At 36.9% G+C, this 21843-nt stretch overlaps 1 protein-coding gene across 2 annotated transcripts in view; it reads left to right on the forward strand.

The window, feature by feature from the left end:
* Positions 1–864: 864 nt before the first annotated feature.
* Positions 865–21843, forward strand: part of mtus2a (microtubule associated tumor suppressor candidate 2a) — an 80231-nt gene continuing 59252 nt past the window's right edge. For both annotated transcript variants that reach the window (XM_048178736.1, XM_048178743.1), the window contains exon 1: positions 865–2218. The gene's annotated coding sequence lies outside the window, so the exon portion shown is untranslated. The remainder of the gene's footprint in view (positions 2219–21843) is intronic.

Here is a 21843-nt window from a genome sequence, read left to right on the forward strand (position 1 = left end):
TTATTAGTCAAATATTGCTGTTTTTTATTATTATTATTATTATTATTATTCTGACAATGGCCTTCGAGTTCCAGCTATTATAAATTGATGCTTTCATTAGGATATGATGCTAGTAGGATAGAACGTCGGTGAGTATAATCTTGGCAATATTAAACGTTAAAGGGATAGTTCACCAAAAAATGAAAATTTAATGTTTATCTGCTTACCCCCAGGGCATCCAAGATGTAGGTGACTTTGTTTCTTCAGTAGAACACAAATGATGATTTTTAACTCCAACCGCTGCCGTCTGTCAGTCTTATAATGCGAGTGAATGGGAACACAATCAATAAGAGTCGAAAAAACAGGCACAGACAAATCCAAATTAAACCCTGTGGCTCGTGACGACACATTGATGTCCTAAGACTCGAAATGATCGGTTTGTGCGAGAAACCGAACAGTATTTATATAATTTTTTACCTCTAATACGCCACTATGTCCAACTGCGTTCAGCACTCGGTGAGTGATATCTGATCGTGCTCTGACAACGACAGTGATGTCTCGCGCTTATACTTCAACGAGTGCTAGACATCACTTCTGTTGTCAGAGCGTGATCAGACATCACTAACCGAGTGCTGAACGCAGTTAGACATAGTGGCGTATTAGAGGTAAAAAATGATATAAATACTGTTCGGTTTCTCGCACAAACCGATCGTTTCGTGTCTTAGGACATCAATGTGTCGTCACGAGCCGCAGGGTTTAATTTGGATTTGTCTGTGCACGTTTTTTCGACTCTTATTGATTGTGTTCCATTCACTCCCATTATTTGACTGACAGACGGCAGCGGTTGGAGTTAAAAATCATCATTTGCGTTCTACTGAAGAAACAAAGTCACCTACATCTTGGATGCGCTGGGGGTAAGCAGATAAACGTCAAATTTTCATTTTTGTGTGAACTATCCCTTTAAAAAATTATAATGGTTATATAATGGTCATCACAAATGTTTAAAAGATATTTTTTTCATGTTTCTCAGGAGCATGATTGCCATCTGTTTTAGCTAGATTACAAACAACCCTCCATCAACCAATCTGACCTCAGGATCATTTAGTCTAGAATGTATATTATGGATTTATATTAAAGAACATATATTTATAAGGTCTAGTTAAACTTCTTCATATATTCTTACCTGCTGAAGTAGCAGCACATTGAGGTATGCTGACAGTCCCTGAATCACGCAGACTTGCTGCTTCACAATCAATTGATCAATATTCTATCCATCTTTCTTTCTTTATATTCCATGGAGTAAATGATTTGTAAATAGCAAATCTTGCTCTTTACAATGCTGAAAGCAAAAACGCATGTGCAGAGGCCTTGTTCACATTTTATTTACGTAGTTTTTAGCAGACTAAAATGTCTTTCTATCATAATATGTGATTATGTTCATGTTTGTGTGAAAACATTTCACATGGTTTGTCAGCTGCTTGAAAGGTTAGATAAAAATAAACATTACTAAATAATATAAATAATACATTTGTAATGAGGCATGTAGTAATATTTACCAGCAAAGTATCATCTGAGATTTATCCAATATTGCTTATTTACATGCTATTACAAATATTAAACGTGTTGTTACATCACCTGCTTCATTCTAAAGGTGTTTTTCTCATTACATGTGTTTATTTTTGGACCATTTCAAATGTGGCGCATTCAGTATAACTTTACCCATCTGGAGTGTTTTTTATGTACGTCTGCACTGTAAATGACTGTCTACCTACTGTTTAAACTTGATGTTGTAAATAAAATACATTTTGGAATTTATGTTTGTTATTTTTATTGTTATACAATATTTGTTCCTTTAAATCAATTACATTTTGTTTAATTAATCAGCTTTAAGTTTTTAAAACCCATTAATTTAGCTTAGTATATGTATTTGTGTTCACCTTGTTGTTTGTCGTTCTCTGTTGCCATGACAATAGCCGCGTAGTGACGACGGTGTTTTACGTAACTGTGGTATGATTGCAGTTCATCGCAGTGGCCGGAAGAGGGCAGCGTTAACAGGTACCACACAGCAACTGCAGCATCCCGGATGAGAGAGAAGTAGAGAGAGAGAGGTGATTAGGAGAGAGATGCTCCACTCAAAGCATCACGCTGGAGCGAGAACGTTCAGTCAGCGGGTCTGCTGTGGAAGAGAGCGGACGGTGAGCGGCTGAACGAGGGAGGACTGAACCCGTGATTCTCTAAGGTGAGTGTTCATGCACTGAATTATGGGCTTTTGTGACTTATGGAGAAATAATTACATGTACGGGTGATTTGATGCGAATGCAGTTTGAATCTCGTGCTTTTTTGCTGTTCAAGGACATGAACTTAATTTTAATGTGATGGCAGATGATCCCAAAAGGCTGTATGAGTTTACTTTGTTTTGTTTTTTTTCCACATACTTTTAAAAGATATGTATTTGCATTATTGTATTTGTATTATTGATAGACATGTTTAGATATTCTGAAATAACCTACTAGAGTTATAAATGTTTATTATTTCTTTAAACTTAGGCAGTAATTTTCCACATAATTTGTGATTTAATATAGCTTTTCTGGAAAGACAGACAGACAGACAGACAGACAGATAGATAGATAGATAGATAGATAGATAGACCATAGCATAGCATAGGCTGCATGCACAGGCATATTTCTACAGTCAAGTGAGATAAGGAAACATAAACATCCTCCCAAAGCGCAAGACTTATGCACACACTTTCTTTCATATGATGAGATAAAGATGTAAACATCCCTCTAAAGCGTTATAGATCTGGTCTTGAGAGCGGCTGTCTCTATGGGATGTATCAGAATAAAGGCAGAGCCTCGGGCACAGCTTAGAACTGACTAACTTAGCCTGGAAATGAACTTGACGATCGGCGCATCCCTGGCAACAGCTCCTATAGGAATAAATATTTTTGCATAATGAAGTTTTACTTACAGAAACACCTTTAATCCACTTTTATGTCATATTGCTTTCACTTGTAGTGCATAAACCAGGGTCACAACCAAATTAGAAAACTATTGCATCACAAACATCCGTCTGATAAAAGCTATAGTCTTTCTCAAGGGGATACTGGACGTGTTGAACTAGAGGAGGAGGATTGATGTGAAGGAAAAGGAAGTGCGTTTGAGTTATTCTAATTGCCGATAGGGATTATAAAGGCTTTGCTCCCTCCCAAACAGAATTGTGATCCACTTGTCAGTCAATATAAGATAGACGAGAATCCAAGTCAGACATCTAGTTGTCCGTTCAAACGGGAAGTCACTGATTATTGACTTACTAAGCTTTGAGTCTAACCATAAACCGGCTTCCGAACATGACCTGTCTGTTACCTTTGGAAAACGGCTCTGCCGGGACGTTTTTCCTGCCATCGACTTCAATCCATCGCTCTACCTCTACAAATCCTCCAGTAACACAGCAGAGCTTCTATTCCTTCTATCACGGATTTAGAGTAGTTTTAGCCTGCTGAGAACATCGCACTTTTCACACTTTACCTGCCCTGAATCCTTCCTCTCCTGCAGAGAGGTCTTGTAAAGTGCCCTGTTCTCTGTCTGCTCAGACTGTCTTAATCTGGCAGCTCTCACCCTGTACATCACCCCTTTTCCCTAAGATGCCCATGAGGTCTCTGATCTGTCAACTGGATCGATCGATCTTTCTCCTCTTACACTGCTATTTGGGCTCCTTTCCAGCTTTTAATTTATTTAGTATAACCAAGCACGATTTGAGCTTGGCTTCTGTCATGCAAAGTGAGTCAGGAAGGCTGGAATCAAATATCGCTTTAGTGTTTTGCCTGAGATTGATTTCTTAATGTCACCACATGAGATGATACATGTCCTTGAGGCTGAGAGGAAGTGGTTTCTGAAGCACTATATGTGTTTGTCATCGCTAGTTCTCTAGTTCCTCTCTAACAATCCTCTGGTCACTCATTGTTCTGTATTATCACACATGTTAGTTGTTAATTGTGCTATTTTATCATTTATTTGTTTGCTCAGGCACTGAGCTTCATGATAAGCCAGTAAATTAGCCAGTTTTTAGCTATTTTCAAATTAGCTGCTTAGCTGTTTGGCAGACATGTTAGCTTTCCTTTCTGTCAGTTCCAAATACTACCAACTGCTTTAATTTTTAATGCAAAATTGTCAATCAAATAGATATGTCAAAGATGTTTTGCTATCAATGTATGTGTAAATGAAAAAAAAAAAAAAAGATTTTATTTAATTGCATTAGCCTAATTAGCATTAGCCTATATCTTCATTAAACCTAATTAGCTTTTTGGTAATTTCTGACTGATTTCTTTTTTGTTTTGTTTTTATAAAAATGGTTTCCTCACTTTGAGAGGTTTGAAACTTGGTGACTTTTCAGTCCAAATTGACCAACCATAGGACTTGAATGGGAAAGACCCTAACGCAAAGCAATTTTTTAAATATGCGTTGTTGAATGAATAAAACATCCAGAGTTGAAAAATGTACACATAAATAAGATGTAAATAAGATCTAAAAGACTTAAAATCCCAATAGATGTGCATATTTTTATTGTTAGTACTTTAGGGAAATAAGTTTTATTTCATTTAATTAAAAAAAGTTATACTCTTACTTTTCCTGGTCAAAAATGGCAGTGAACAACCAATGTGTGATCCTTTTTCGAAACACTTAGGAGGGTTAATTTTGGTGTCTGCAACCCTGCTTTAGTTTTAAGTATCTTTGTTGGCCTTGGTTGACCACTAGTCCAAAATTGTATCAGCTGTGCAACAGTCTCGCATCAAACATAATAATAATAGTAAGTTGTACAAATTGGCTAGTTGGTGAAATCATTATATATTACAAGATTTTTACTTCTATTTATACATATAGTGAAATTACAATGCCTGTTATGATACATTAGCCAATCACAATCTCTTTCTGATGTTTTGCATGTGCCTAAAGGCTTTTGTGAATCAGGCCTGGAGATTAATAATTAGTAAGCCATGCTTACACTAGTCATCTCATAAAGTCACACTGCTTACCAGTCATGTGGAGGAAAGCATCATCACCAGTTCCTTGCTTCAGACGCCTCTAGAGGCTTTATTATTTTAGTTTTATGTAGAATTTAATGGGGTTGTTTTTTATTTTATGTAACTTAAAACTCTCAGTGTGGTTTGTAAACCAATTTGATGCATTGCCTTGCCTACAGCGAAACTGGCTCGCTTGACTTTTTTAATGCTCTGTTTTTTGGGAAACGGTGAAAAATGACTCCTACGGAATGCGCTCCCAGACACCATGCTCTCATTTGCATGTGATGTGTCATTAAGGACTGGAGATGAAATAAAAAGAACTGTAAAAAAAAGAAGTGATTTGAAGAGCTTGGGACCTTCTCTATTTCTTTCTGCAGAATCCCACCATAGCCTTTCATCTATAAAACTCTGGCAAGAACTGATGCGGGGAGCTGCTCTGTAATAACTAAAACTGTCCCGATGAGTGGGCAGGACTCTTGAAATATGATTCTAAAGCTGAGAAGTAAGAATCACTTAAACATTCTAATACACTTTAATGCACATTTTACACAGAGGGGGGCTAAGAATTGATTATTACTCTATGAAATTGTGCGCTGATAGTGTTATATACTGTTAATGTGATGACAGTTGACCCTTGTAATTACTGTAATTACACGATTCTGACACATAAACTTATAAACTCCGACTTGTATCACATTGTCATAGAAAAATATTAAGCATAACTGTTTTCAACATTGATAATAATAAAAATGTTCATTGTTCATCATATCAACATATTAGAATTATTTCTGAAGGATCATGTGACACTGAAGACTGGAGTAATGACTGGATAATTCAGCTTTGTCATCACAGGAATAAATTACCTTTCTAAAATATATTAAAATAGAAAACAGTTATTTTAATTTGTAATAATATTTCAAAATATTATTGTTTTTACTGTATCTTTGATTGCAGCCATCTTTCAAAAACATTAAAAAAATATCTTACTAACCCCAAACTTTTGAACATATAAGCTTTTTATTACAGGATAAAACAGGCAATTTGTGTGTGTTTTATTTATTTATTTATATTTTTTACACTTATGATTGAGTTCACCAATCAAGAGTTTGTTGACTTGTGGGAGTTTTGGCTTATATAGTACACTGTTCTGTAGCAGAATGAACTGCTTGGATGAGTATTATGAATGTGTACAATGTGTTTGTGTTTACACAGGTGCTTTGATGCATAAATCAAGAGTGCTTTGTTTGTCTGAGCCTTTTCATTGAGTCAGTATAATGTACCTTTGTCGTCTAGGCGGGGTAAAGCTTGTCATTTCTCACTGCGGTTATTATACATTGTCTCATTGAAAGAAAATTGAGACTAGCTGATAATAGGTGACTGAAAGCTTCCGGTATTTTCCCAGGGGTGCTTCGGTAATAGCAACCCACAGCTCACCTCTCTTCCGCCCTCCACAGTGACCTTGATAGCTCAGTTGAAGGATGCAGTCTCACAGTCTTGAGTCCAGAACTCACAGATCTTATTTCGCCCACAGAGTCAAACCGCCAACCCATCCGCTCACTCCTATTTCCTTGTGCTACATCCATTCGACACGTTCTTCGAGCGCAGCGTGGAGAATGAACTTAGTCAGAGCTGGAAAATCTGTTTTATTATATAAAACGGCAGGTCAGTTCAGGGTTGTGGAGCATTTTTACCCCCCGAGGAGCGAGTTACCCCTCGTTCACCTCGCAGGAGCATCACCCCATGGTTTCTCACTCTCCAAACGCCCTGAAGTATTTATAAGAATCCCACTTTCCCTCCCTTTCTCTCTCTCTCTTTCACATGATCACACTATTAAAGTTGGCCTTAAAGGGATAGTTAACCCAAATTTTTTTTTTATTATTTTCCCACCAACATGTCATTTTTAGCCCATATGGTGATATATATGTGTGTGTGTGTTCATGTTTTGTGGGGACGCACAGAAAATAAATAAAATATTCAAACAAATATATATATATATATATATATATATATATATATATATATATATATATATATATATATATATATATATATATATATATATATATATATATATATATATATATATATATATATATATATATATATATATATATATATATATATCCCCCTTTAAATATGACTGTCAATCATTCAAACCTTCATTTTTAGACCCATTTAACTGCTAGTTTCTCTCACTCTTGCTCATTAACACATTCTGATCTTCATATCTTTCTGTATTGTCACCATCTCTTTTCCTTTCTCTCACTGCCACATTCTCCATTCTATTTTACTCCTCTCTTATGTTTTCATTGGTTCCTCATTTCCTTCCTCCTCATTAATTATAGCCTTTTTTGCCTTTGTGCCTTTATAGGAAGCAGCATCTCTCTGTCTTATTAATCATTTCACTGTAACGGCTTCGGTCGTTGTCATGGTCCAGACGGCCGTTGAGGTCAGCACAGTAATGAAGAGCTCACTGACCACAGTCACATTCATCTGGAACCAGTTCTGCTCATATTAAAGCCTGTCTTTGTAAAAGGAATGCTTCTGGAAGACCTGATTTTGAGTGTATTTGGTGTGAAAGTGATGATTTATGGGAGATGATTGATTGTTCTTGATTTGGCTGTAATGGTCTCTGATGATGGTGAATCAGAGGTTAAAGGTGCAAACTGTGAGGTTAAATATCAACAGAGGTGGATTTTAGTTTTGATGGCTAGAACATCACATTCCTTCATAGTTCATAGTCTAAAGGATTTTTTGTGACTCTGAAGAGAAGATGAGAAAGGACGCAATGTGTTTTGTGTGTGTGTGAGGCGGGGTCTCTGCAGTATGCTGTCACTCCTCCCCTTCACGCTGCTCCGCACGAGGCTTTGTGTGTGTACTCAACCATGCCTTTCTGTTTACAAGCCTGACGCGTGATGGAGAGAATGAGAAAGAGTCAAAGAAAGAGACTAAAGCTTGCTTGCATCTTTAAAAGAGGAGAAAGAAACAAAGAGAGGAACATAAAAAATGATGGTCTGATAGGGAAAAGAATAAGTGTGTATTTTTTCCTCAAGTGGTGGTTGTCTTAAAATGAAATTAACTTTGTGGCTGAATGTATACATAGTGGCCGAACGCAAGAAAGGTGGCATAGTGACAATGGAAGAATCTCAATAAATCTGTGCAGATATTGGCTCAGACCTGATGCCAACCCCCTTTTCCTCCCCCCATGACTCCCCAGACGCTCTGCAGAATATTTTAACCCTTTCGGGCAATCTGTTTTACATTCCACCTGTGCCGAGGGAGGGATAAGCCTCTTCCCATCCTCCTAGGACAGAGTCACGGACCTTTGTCTAGTGATTACTGTTTCAAATAGCTAAGAAAGAAGATATATAATCTTCTACCTCATTACTGCGAGCTTGTTTTTAACAGAACGTGTGTATGTGTTGTCTCTCTGACAACAGAGGATGTTTTCTGTCTCAATATGAGGTGTGAAATTAAGATTTTAGCATCATGGAGAATTGATTGTGATTTAAATCAGCCTCAGTAATGTATTATATTTATGGTTCCAACAGTAATGAATAATTTGGAAATATCAGGGAATTTAGTGATATTTAACAATGTGAATGTGTGAAATTATTACATTTTTATATTGAATATAAATGCATATGGGCACAGAAAGCCAAATCCTCCATTGAAACACATTCAAGAGTAGTAATGATATAAAAATAAAATGATTTATTGTTTTATATATATATATATATATATATATATATATATATCTTATTTCATAATGCATTAACCTATTAATTTTTTTTATTGTCAAAAATATTAATGCATGTAAAAATTGTCATTAACCAAAATTAATAAAATCTGTAAAAGTTAATTTGTTAATTAGTTTTAGTATTGATTTAACTAATGTATACCTTATTGTAAAGTTTCCAGTTATTATAAAAAATAGTTATAATAATATAAATAGATTACTATAAATCTAAATTAAAATGCCAATAATCATGAACTGCTCTGGAGAAGTCATATTAATTCATATGAAAATGTGCCCTGTTTATTGTAACCTGAGTGAGAATCTAAAACATGAATTTAGATGCTTGTTCCCGCACTATAAGTTTACTGGTAAGAGAATGATTAAAAATCATCTACTACAGCATGTAACATTGTTATATTGTCTGTGAGATTGGATTTCTCTTTACAAAGTCGACATATTTTGTACAGGAATCTTTGTTGCAATGCAGTATGTAAGCAGGGGACCTTAACTGACGTGTGTGTGTATGTGTTCGGATAGAGGACTCAGCATCAGGACAAAGATACAGCACACACGTGGCAGCGATGCGCAGATGTAGTCCCCCTGCGAAGGGATAAAAACGCATGCTTGCGTGTGTTTATGTGCTGAACTCTCCTCTATAGGCAGTCTAGACAAAGAGCCGGCCCTGTTCACCCCGTGAAAGAGAGAGAGAGTGAGTGAGTGCGTCGCTGCAGTCAGGGGGTAATAAAACGTGTCTGCTGGTCCAGGACAAAGCAGCTGAGGTGGTGAGGGGAAGATAGAGAGAGATTGAGGTAGAGAAAGAGAAAAAGATGATGGGGGAAGGGTTCCACTTTTTCTTTGTTCCATTTTTCATGAAAACCCAGTTGTGTGCAGGGAGCCCTGTCCTGTCCTGCCTTGTCCTGTGGGGAGATTGCAGGAGTAATTACTGTTTCAGCTTTTTTTAGAAAGAGAGGAGAGGGTTGAGGGAAGGAGATAGTGGGGTTCATTTAAAACCCCAAGAGGATCAGCACAGTCCAAAATTCCTTCCGCCAACAGTGTAGACAGACAACCACTGATTCATAACTGTAAAATCTCTCTTAGGCATTACCAAGCCATCTGGGTTTCTCTAAGCACTAGAATCATGTGTCATTTTGGCTGCTGCGAGTCTTAGTGCTCAATTCTGATTTATTGCTCAGATCCGATTTTTTTGTATAGCTTTCACATTGTTGTTTTAAATGTGACCAATATCAGGTTTCAGTGTGAAAAGAACATATACGCGTTTATTTATAATGTGGAAGCGAAGCCAGCGAATTTATGCGCAGACAATATAAAAAAACTAAGACGAGGATGTGAAAAAAGAGAGCGGAGTTTTTAAACATTTATGATACAAGCCCTCATGTTTTGCTTGTATTTAGAGCTGTCACTGTAACACTTCTGACTTCTGACACATCACTGTCCTTCCACGGTCTACCTTTTGCAACTATCTTGATAACATCCAGTATGTAAAATCTTTGAAGTGACTCCCATGTACGCAGAATTGTGACGAATGTTGCTCTAGCATGACGCAAAGATCACATGATTTCCCATTTGACTGTTCAGACTGAGGTTGCATTGCAAAACATCTGACCTGTATTGCATTTAGGACCACATATAAAAGTGGCACAAAACTGAATTGAAAAGATCAGATTCCATGTGGTTTGTACTATTCAAAAAACAGATCTGAGGCTACGTTCAGACTGTCAGTCCAAATCTGATTTTTGTGCATATCCGATTAAAATCCGATCAGATTTAGTGTGAACGGCAAAAAACCACGTGAAAAACTATTTTACAAATTTATTTCGAGCTACATTCATATGTGGTTTGAAATCCTATTCAAATCGCATTTATGGAAATCCGTTTCAGTATGACTGCTCTGATTGGATGATTTATGTGACTTTTTGCTGCAGAAACAGGGTTTTGTTGTTGCAAAGTGCCGGACAAGCCACGCTTACCAGCCTTCTACGTTTCTGCCATTGCCTCATAAGATGTAGTAGTCCAGCGCAGCGGCTACACATTGTCATGCTGTAAATAAGACAACATCTTTATTGCAAACCTCTCCATGTTGCAGTTGTTGTAGTTGTTTTTGGCATAGCCTATGCCTACCAACCAAAGCAATGTCATTGCCAATGCAGATATTCTGGAAAATGATAGACCGGCATGGACACACAAATTGGATCTGAACAGTTGCGATACACAATGTGGACTAGGGTTGCCAACCGTTCCGTATAATACGGAATCGTCCCGTATTTAAGGCATCAAAGAAGCGTTCAGTATGAAAGGCATACGGAACGCAGTTTGTCCCGTATTCTCAGGCATGCGTTTTAATTTGAGAATTAATCATTCCTTTGTGTCAAATTTGACAACATAGCCGTTCGATTTGATTTCAGCATTCAGCCACGCAAGAAAACATGCAATCTCCCTGAGGGAAGACGTGATCAAAAAGGGAAGTCGTCTTTCACTATTGCTAATGTTGTTAAATAGAGAAAAAAACGTTACGTTCATTTAAGTAGCCTATTGGACCTCATTATTGAAACACAAAATAATAAAGTCTCAAACACCAAAAGCAGCCCATAATTCTCTACTTCTCTTTAATTGAAAAATATTCATTTTTATTTATTACATGGTTGTAATAAATTACATACATGGTTGCAACAACATTTAGTTCAAACTTTTAAGTACCATTGTTTAAAAAAATGCTTTATTTGCTGAAATTTTAAAGATGTTCAGTTATTATGCTTTCAAATTTTTTTTTTTTGTTGTTGTTTATGGTTTATGATTTTGAATAGAGGTTGATGTTTAATATCCGTTGGTGTAGCTATATATATATAGAAAATGGGTCAAATTCAACAATTTGAACATGGAGCCACATTATATGGGACTGAAACATATAGGGCCTAGAAAAGTTTAACAAGAAGTGCTTTTTGCCATTTTTGAACTGGTGGCATATAATGCAACAAAGATTGCTAACGTCAACAGATTTAACTAACAGTCCTACCAATCTCTGTGTAAAATATATTGTTCTAAAGTCATTTTAAGGTTTCTGAAATTTGGTTGATTTTGACACAAATTTACCCAAATGTGTTTATGTCTGAGAACCTTTTATACATCTTTTATACACATACTTAACTGCAGATAGTGAAATGACATACACTGTGTGGTATAATACAAATATTTTGAGTGTCCCTTATTCTGTCCCTTATTTTCCTATAAAGAACCACGATTGTCCCTTATTTTCCTTTCCAGAAGTTGGCAACCCTAATGTGGACGTCAATAATTTTAGATCACATTCCAATCAGTTACACAAATAATCGCACTTGGACTGACAGTGTGAGTATAGCCTGAGTCACATGTGAGCAAAAAAATCAGATTTGGGCCACATTTACCATGCAGTTTGAACATAGCCTTTGACCTCCATATGGAAAGCATTGCAGACAACGACACAGAAGGGTGGTTTTAAAATGGTATTATTTTTTATTAAAATATTTTTTAATATTTCCAAGAAAACTAAAAAACATTACTAGGTTCAGCAGTTTGTGTGGATGACACTTAAGCAAAAAGTATATTTCAGTTATTGAAGTGAATGCTTATCATATAACAAAAATGTTTAACAGTGTTTTTTAGTATTATTTATATACTGTTAAAGTATTTATATTTTAGTTTACTTTAATTTTTTTTATTTTAAATTTTTGTATATATATTTGTGTGTGAATTTATTATTTCAGTTTTAGTTTTCGTCATTTTACTGCTTCAACTTATTTATTTTTTTTGTGTGTGTGTGAGAATGATTGATGCATCCTTCACAATAGATAATGCTTTTCACAAGTTCACATTTACAAGTAATCAAATAAAGTAAAAAGTGTGCATATTTAGCGTTCTGTCCGAGCGTGGAATTTGGCCTGATAGTCCTCCCCCCCTATCCCTGGCTAAGATAATAACCAGGTGAGTGTGAGAAGACGGAGTGGGGGAAGGATGGTTATATATAATATGGCTTACCATAGTGAATCAGGGTAAGACAAAAACACATTTTGGAAGAAGGATTGATAGTGTATTTACTCATTAATTACATTTTTAAACCTTTAAATGTCCCATCTGAATATGATTTCTAATTTAAAGAGGTTTTTTCTCCATAATTTACTAAGAAATGTCAGTTTTAGTAGTCACGCAGAACAGAATACTTATGTGAATGTCTATAATATGATATAATTAAATGTGTATAATATGATTGATCACTGAATATTAATACATTGTGCCAATTGTCTGGCTTGTTTTGTACCACGCAGTTCAATGCATTGTAGTCGGCAATGATGTCAGTCATATGATAGGGCTTTTAGCTTCTTGCAACTGAAATTGCAATGACAGTTAGGACACATTTGTGTGCATGTCTGTAGGTATACAAGCATGTGAGTCTATTCTTATGGTTTTATCCTCCTTTCATGGACATTATTGTTGCATGCTGAGCTGTTGTTGGAATAAGAAATGCCACTATTAAGAAAGAAAACTGAGGCAAAGACTGTTTTTTCATGAATTTGTTGGCTGTGTGTGCTTATTTGTGCATGATGTGTTTGTTAATGCGCCAGTGTGTGTGTGTGCAAAGTGCTGTGCATCTCAGGTTAAGTGTCGTTTTCTCACTGTGAGGTGTGGATGGGGCCGTAATTATATGGCTCAGGGTCAGTGTGTTTGTTTTTAGTGTGTGTGTGTGTGTGTGTGTGTGCTTGACTTCCTGCTCTGTCAAATGTCAGTCACACAATGTGTTTGTGTGTGAACCAGCCGAGATGCAATTAAGCACGGAGTGCTGGTGTGATAAGCTACCGTGAGCTTGTGTGTGATGTGTGAGTGACGTCTGAGGGTGTGCGCGCGTGTGTGTGTTTTATCAAGCATGCAGGCATAATTGCTTCAGGATGGAAACAAATATGCTGTATATTGGTTGACTTTAGAAGAATTTACATGCTATTAAATATGGTTATATGGTTGTAGCCGGAAATGTCCGCTTTATGCATGTATCCACAGGAAATGTGTAACTATGACCTCTCTCTCTGTGGTTTTACTTATCAGATGAATGGTGGGATGTATGGGAGTGAAGATTGGGGGGGGTTTCAGAGATACACAGATTGAAGTCAGTGGGTACTATAAGCTCAATAGCAGTCTGTCAGTCAGCTGGTTGGTTTTTAAGTGGGTTTTGTTCACTGTGTCTCACAATGTGCCCTTCAGTTTATTCTGCCCATTGTGTTCAGTGATATTATGTGTTAATGTTGCCTCTCAATTTCAAGAGCTTTTCAAGAGCTTTGCAAGAGCTGTGCAGTGTGCACTGTTTGTGTTTCCTGCTGAAAAAGCTGCTTAAATCAACCATATGCTGGTTTTAGCTGGTCTCCAAGTTTGGCCAGCTATTTCTTTGATTCCAAAAAGCTAAAACCAGACAAGCCTGACCAGGTTAGGCTAGCAAATCATTTTAGGATGTTTGTTTTGTCTATAATTACAGTTCCTTAATTTGAGAGTCATTTTGTATTGCTCAGGGGTTACACTTTTTATTTCTCAAGAGTCTTAATGGAGTTCTCAGGTTTGTTTTATTTGAGTATCAAGGCCTGTTCACACCAAGGATGATAACGATAAAGAAATATTTCTAAAAATCATTCTAAATATAAATGAATAGCAGAGTTCACACCACAAATATAACAAAAACCGCACAAAGAAACAATATTGTTGGAATCACTTTCAGAACTATTTATGAACGATAAAAACATATTGATATTTGGTGTATACTCTACTGTTCAAAAGTTTGGGATCAGTAAGATTTTGGTTTTAAGATAGCCTAATGGTTTTGAAAGAAGTCTATTATGCTCACCAAGGCTGCATTAATTTGATTAAAATACAGTAAAAACAGTATTACTGTGACATATTATTACAATATCAAATGACTGTTTGCTATTTAAATATATTTTAAAATGTAATTTATTTCAGTGATGGCAAAGCAGAATTTCTTATTATTTTCTACATTGATACATGATACATTTTGAAACCATGATACATCTATTTGAAATAGAAATCTTGTGTAACATTATAAATGTCACTTTTGGTTGACTTTAATGCATCCTTGCTGAACAACAGTATTATTCATTTCTTTTAATTTCTTTTTCTTCTCTTTAGCATCCATTTGCATGTCAAGTCCATTTGTTCATTTATTTAATATGAAAAGATTGGAGAGATTTAATATTCTGCTAAATGTTAGAAAAGAGAGTATAAGAGACTCTATATGCCTTTAAGAATTGTGATTGACAGGATTATATGAACATTCTTCTCCTGAACTTTATTATATTCTCTTTTATACCGCATTCACATCGTTACTGTCAAAATGCAACTGACTAAGGTGCAATTTAAGACATTTACCCTGCATGTCACACGTCTCATCAGCCTTTGGTTAGGTCTGAAATGACAAAGGTGGTAGTTAAGTGGATTTCTTCAGCCCTGTATTGTTATAGAGGGCGCGGGGGTGTACAGAGAGGTGTGTAATGATTCTCCTGTCTTCTGCATATCTCCTCATTATTCACCTATCTTCCTCAGTCCACAGGATCTGTTTATCCCGCTGAAATCTTATTTGAGAGTCACAGAGTAATAACTCTGTCTATTTTTCCTCCGAATCTCCTGACCTTCTGATAAATGGATCGGAGATTATGCATCTGACAAATGGATTTACATGTGACATAATTAGGATGGATTTGGTGGCAGGGGTGCAGTAGGCAGATCGCTCGTAGCCCTCGGCAGGAGGGATTCATTTAGAAGCCGACGACGGAAATCTTGTTAGAGACACCGGGAGGGATTGTTTTTTTCTACCACCGCAATATGACTGTTCCCCAAATCTGAGCAGCACAAGAGGCTAATCAGGAGTGTTGGATGTGATTTGCTCTTCTATTGTGCAAATACCTGTGGAGATTTGAATGGGCAGCTTGTTTTCAAGTTCTCAAGTTTCAACTGTGTGTTTTGTATTAGTAGAAAGAGAGATGAGAAGGTATTGAAGAGGAAAAGAGAAGCGGAATAGGATTGAGCAATATTCGAATCACTATTTCCCACATGAGCACCACAGCTCAACGTATCACTACACCATGGAACTGACGTATCTGTTCATTTTTACTGTTTTCTGTGGTTTAAGGAAATAATGGCGACACAGTCACCAACTACCCTGGGAGAATTGGGGCAATACCGCTTGCCTTTGAGCTGAATGTAGCCCGTAGCTTTCTTCTCAGATCGATGAGTCCACCCAGCCGCACTGCAGGTGCTGAAGCTGCATTTAGCTCTGTTCCCATGACTCCGTCCCTCTCTGACCCCTCTCTGCATCTCCATACTGCACTGGGTTAGCAAAAGAAACACTGATATCACAACTCACAAACCTACTGTAAACAGAATCTCATTTGAGCTAGGAATCTGGGCCATTTAGTGGAATTCCAGGTTTCTGCACACTAGATTTAGCCTCAGATGCACACCCACCCAGATCGCCCACAATCCGTTCACTGACCATACTAGGGGAGCGTTTCCCAAAAGCTTTGTTAACCAACTATGGTTCAACCATTCAGCATGTTCCCGAAAATATAGTTCCAACAAATGTTCACAAATAACATCGCAAAGTTGTGTGGTTGGCACTAAAGCTTTTGATGTGGTTAGAAGCATAATTTCTTATATGATGTGGATTTCCATAGATCTTTCCCTTAGGCACAATAAGCAAGCTAACATGCAGTACATTCTGTATCTTTCATTCAATATTTACAATTTTTATTCTACATCTTTTACTTTGTCAAAGGGAACGAAAGCAGTTTTTGAAGCATAATCATGAGCAGAGATGTGTATTTTTGTTCTGTAAGCTATTAAATGAGGGTCATACAACCAGTTATCTTTCCAGAACTGCATTTCCTAACAGCCATATGCCACTCTTCACCCATGGACTGTCAGCACAGCATGCCAAAATGTTTCTCTTGTGATATAACACAGTCAAACCATCAGCTCTATAACCTAATTTAACCTAAACATATATAATTTGGGGGGCTTTATAAGAATAAGAATGATTTTATGGAATTATATTGTTTTTTTAAGGCAAAATGCTTAAGAATGCTGTAAAATACCTAAAAGAACCATCTGTTAGCAATATGCTATCCAAAAACATCAATGGTTTTGAATATTTTCATTGGAGAAAGATGTGTTATGGTGTACTGAAGAACAATGGGCTGAACTTGAGTATGCTAACCATGGTAACCAACCAAACCGTGAGCCCTTATGGTGCACTAATGTTTGATAAAGTATCCGCTAATGTGTGCATTTTAAGTCATCTTTTTAATAATTAGAAGGCTAATACATTTGCATAAGTGATTCTATTGGTTGATGAGCTATGCTAGTCATTTGGCACTGTGTGTGTGTGTGTAGTGTGTTTGGTATGTTATTTGAAGAGTGTGGTATTGTGGGTCGACTCAGCAGGGCTTGATACTGCAGGTCAGGATTTGGAAGTGATCTGCCATTGTTGGCCCAGCAGCTCTCCACCCGAGGGAGAATAAGCCTCCCCGTCCCACTCACTGTTCCTGTGGACAAACCTTTTTTTAGGGCAGAGTAATTTGATTTTAGCATCTCAATTCCTTCCTCTCTCACCCCTAATTCAATCTCCCACCCCAAACTGTGTTTATTCTCTTTCTATGAGGGCTGTGTGATTAACAGACCTGACTTTCTGCAAAGTGGCTTTCTGATTCTTTCATTTGTTGTCTTTTTTCTTTTTGTCTCCCTCACCCTCTCCCTTTTAATCTTTGCCCCCCTTCTTCCTCTCATTATTTTAATGTGGTATATGCTCATATTCCTGTTGATTCTGAGCAAGAATAATGAAAAAGCCCATTAGACCGCATGCTCAGCGGTGCTGTTTATGACTATTTCTTGTGGGTGAGTTGTCATCTACCATGTATGTCTGAGACAGCTTGAACACTCCATGTTGCCGTGTCGGTCTCCTCAGTCCTACATACTTCATCTTTGTCTCAAAATATTGCTCTCCGCTCTGCTGGTCTGCTGCCATACTCAGCCTTTTGCTCACGAGACGGCCATTTACCAAACAGATAAGAGCCCGGTGACTGAGTGTTATTTAACACAGGATCAGATTTGGTTTGAAACTGGGTGACAGTTTGGTCAGATAAGCTAATGTCTTTTGTCTTTACTTGGCAGGGACTGTACAATATGAAATTTATTGTCAAGATAAACACTATCCATATGAAAAAGTTAAATAAGAATCTCGTAAGATGGATATCATCATTGCCTAATATTATATTAGGTTTACGTTCTGCAATATATATCTACTTATATTAATAAATGTATATACATACATATAGAAAATTAAAAAATATACATGTACACTATATGTATATAAATTGATTATATTTTGTTGTGTATAAATTATCTGTATAAATTTATAATAAACAATACATAATTAATTAACATATTTAATTTCTTATATTGTTGATTTGTTAAACTGACATGTTAATCAGTCCTAAATTAATTTTTTTCCAAATTGGAAGGTATATGTCAGCCAATTTAGGTTGTCTGCAAATTTAGCCAGTCTTTAAACCTCTCATTTCATCTCTGATTTAAAAAGAAATCTGAAAAACTTTCACAGAATTTTCAGATGTAAGTGGAGATTTCAGGACACTCAATAGAGCAACTAAGATACCCATCTTTTACCTTGATGGGATCATATTGCTTTATATCTCCTTGACCGAGTTCCATCAGCAGTGAAGATTAAGGTTTAGCCATGCTGTACCTCTCCAGGTGACTCCTCCAGGACAGAATAATCATTCCGCTCAGATAAAAAACCCTAGAATGGGATGTGATGGAGTGGGAATGGATTTGAATCGCATACCCGCTGGAAGCTATTTTCAGTAGACAAAGTACGGCTGAGGACATGTTAGTGAGCATGCTCTACCTGAAGTGTGTGTGTGTCTGTGTCTGTGTCTGTCTCTGTCTCTGTGTGTGTGTGTGTGCAGAGCTGCCCAAACTGGCATTAATCACCTGCTTCTTTCCTAGCCACCATATCTAGGGAGTAGACATTAACTCTTCACTGATTGGCCAGAACTCATGGCTTTCGAAGAATAATAACAGAGTAAAAAAAAAGGTAAATGTCATCTATTTACCTAATGGGACTATTTATATGTTCGGTTGTCCTCTGCTCCTCACCCGCAGAAAAGAGAAAATGAAAACATTAACATTGAGCAGGGATCGGGAAAGCTCTGTAAGCCACATGGGCGACAGGCCGTCTCTCCCACCACTGTGCCTCACCTTTACATACATACACACCGAAGAAAGAGTTCTCCAGCAGTCTGCGAGATAGGATTGTCATGGCAACGAGACTAGACCTGTAGTTTCCCAAGAATTATTTTCATAATGACCGTGTTACTGTGTAATCTCATTGTCTGATATTATCCTCAACATCCTCCATGGTAATATTCAGCTCAAGGAATTCATTGTTTCCTCATCAAGCTTTCTGACTATAACCCTTAATAAATGTTACCATGGTAACCACCATAGTATCCACCAAAATACAATACAGTCATTGTTTTTCTACAGTAAAACCATAATTATTACAAGATCTCATTCAAACACTTAGAAGTGAAAATTAAAAATTCTGTCATCATTTACTCCCCCTCATGTCGTTCCAAACCTGTATGAATTTCTGTCTTCTGACAAACACAAAAGAAGATATTTTGAAGAATTGGAAATCAATGGAAACCCAAAACTGTTTGATTATCAACATTCTTCAAAATGTCTTCTAACATGATGTGAGGGTGAGTAAATGAGGGCAGAATTTTCATTTTTGGGTGAACTATCCCTTAAACTGTAGTGTTTTACTGTTAACTTTTTGTAAGATAAGGTTGTTGTATTCTTGTTAATGAGACCATTTTAGTTGTTATTCGATTGCCTTCCAGAATATTCTTCTTCCTAGTAACATTCCATTGTTTCTCATAACCTTCCTGCAAATAAACAACCTTGTCTCCTTGACGAGGTCGGAGCCCATGGGATTCTCATGTGCAAATTAAAAATACACAAACAGTCAACATACAAAACAAGCTCATACATTTGTAACACGACCAAGTGGGTAAAGTGTGTCATATAATATCCAATCCTATCCTGTGTGTGTGTGTGTGTGTGTGTGTGTGGCTGGTAGCATGTTTTAATCACTTTATATTGTGGCTAAATGGTGTCTTCCATCACTTGTGTTGTTGTGCTGATATTATTCCCCATGTTGCTCTTGCCTGCAGCTGTCACCTCATCAGTCCTGACCTGTAATATATATATCAAAACAACTGTTTATATGTTTTTATACATTAGATGATCTAGATCACTGAACCCATGAGTCATATGGAGCGCTTTTTTGGTGTTTTTTGGAGCTTGACAGCTGCTGGTCACTATGTGGAAAAGAGCAGCGTGAACATTCTTCAAAATATCTCTTTTTGTGTTCCATGAAAGAAAGGAAGGATTTGAAATGATATAAGGGCCAGTAGATGATGAACAAATGTTGGTTGAGCAGTTCAATTCAGTTCACATTTCACAATACATATCGTTTCAAAGAAGCTTTACAGAAAAAGTGTATTTCTACAGTCCAATTTAGAGTAATTTGTTATCAGAGGTGACTGCATGTGTCAAACTAATGTCCATATGTCAAAAATGTACATACAGTTCTAAGATAATACAAATAATGCAGTTAGCTAACATCATGTATTTATTTAGGTATAGAAACAATGATCTCATTAATGATTACAGTATATAGAAAATTTGGCAGTGGTGCATGTTGATTCAGAGGTGGCTTCATCTGAAGTCCTCACAGGGGTTGGCGTCATCTCTTCACAGATGTTGGGTCATCTGAAATCTTCATAAGAGGCTGGATCCAAACTGGAGCTGGCACAATACCTTTTGGTACTTTTCAAAATGAAATTCATATCAATGTGAGTGTGTATTAGCTTTGCTTTGAGATGAGGGCGTCTTGTTTACTTTGAGCTTCCTTGTCTGTGCCAACAGCTCCCACATCATCTCTTCATAACACCCTCTCTCTCTCTCTCTCTCTCTCTCTCTCTCATTCTGTGCTGTTTAAGGTCTGAAGTATAATTGAAGCTCTTTTGGGCTTTTCTGAATAAAGCTGAACTGAAGGTGTTCCATGTGCAGATGATGTGACAGCTTTGACTCTCACTCCTTTATTCTCACCCTCTCCATTTAACACTTCCCTCCTGCCTCTCTATCTCTCCATATATTTATCTCCTTTTTCTCACCCCCTTTCACACTATATCCCACCCTCCAACACACCTTTTCAGCTCAAGTTAGCTGTTATGATCTCGCTCTATTCCTCTCTTCCACTGTCTCTCTCTATCCCTTTCTCTTTCCATACATTTCTCCCTTGGCCTTTGTCTGTCTGTCTGCATGTCCCTCGCTATGCCTAAACATTCTGGGCATCCTGGAAAAGACACTGTCACTGCCAGATGGCTTTCTTGGCAATCTGTGTGGTTCCAATGCATCCATTTAGTCAGCAAACTGCATACAAATATTTATCCTGTTTTGTTACAGGACTCAAATTATCTCTCATGTGCCTGTACTTCTTTACCAGCATCTTTAAGGCAGAATACAGATGTGTGTGTCACAGCCGTCACGCTTGAGTCCTGTTTACATCTGGTATTAAGATCCATTTTGGGGTGATCTAATCAAAAGAGACAGATTGCTGTTTTTTTAACTTGAAGTTTGAGGGGAGGTTCCTCTAATTTTGTGAATGAAGACATTATATTAATTATATAAACCTGCCTGCTATGTAATACTTTACTTAAAGCCTGTTTACAGTTGCATGAAAGAGTATGGGAACCACTTGCAGAATATGTGAAAATGTGAATAATTTTTTAAAAATAATAGAGGTCATACAAAATGCATGTTATTTTGTATTTAGTACTGTCCTGAGTAAGATATTTTACATAAAAGATGTTCACATGTAGTCCACAAGACAAAAAAATAGCTGAATTTATTAAAATAACCCCGTTCAAAAGTTTGGGAACCCTTGGTTCTTAATACTATGTGTGTAACC

The sequence above is a fragment of the Megalobrama amblycephala genome, linkage group LG2 (assembly GCF_018812025.1).
Source record: "Megalobrama amblycephala isolate DHTTF-2021 linkage group LG2, ASM1881202v1, whole genome shotgun sequence".
NCBI lineage: Eukaryota > Metazoa > Chordata > Actinopteri > Cypriniformes > Xenocyprididae > Megalobrama > Megalobrama amblycephala.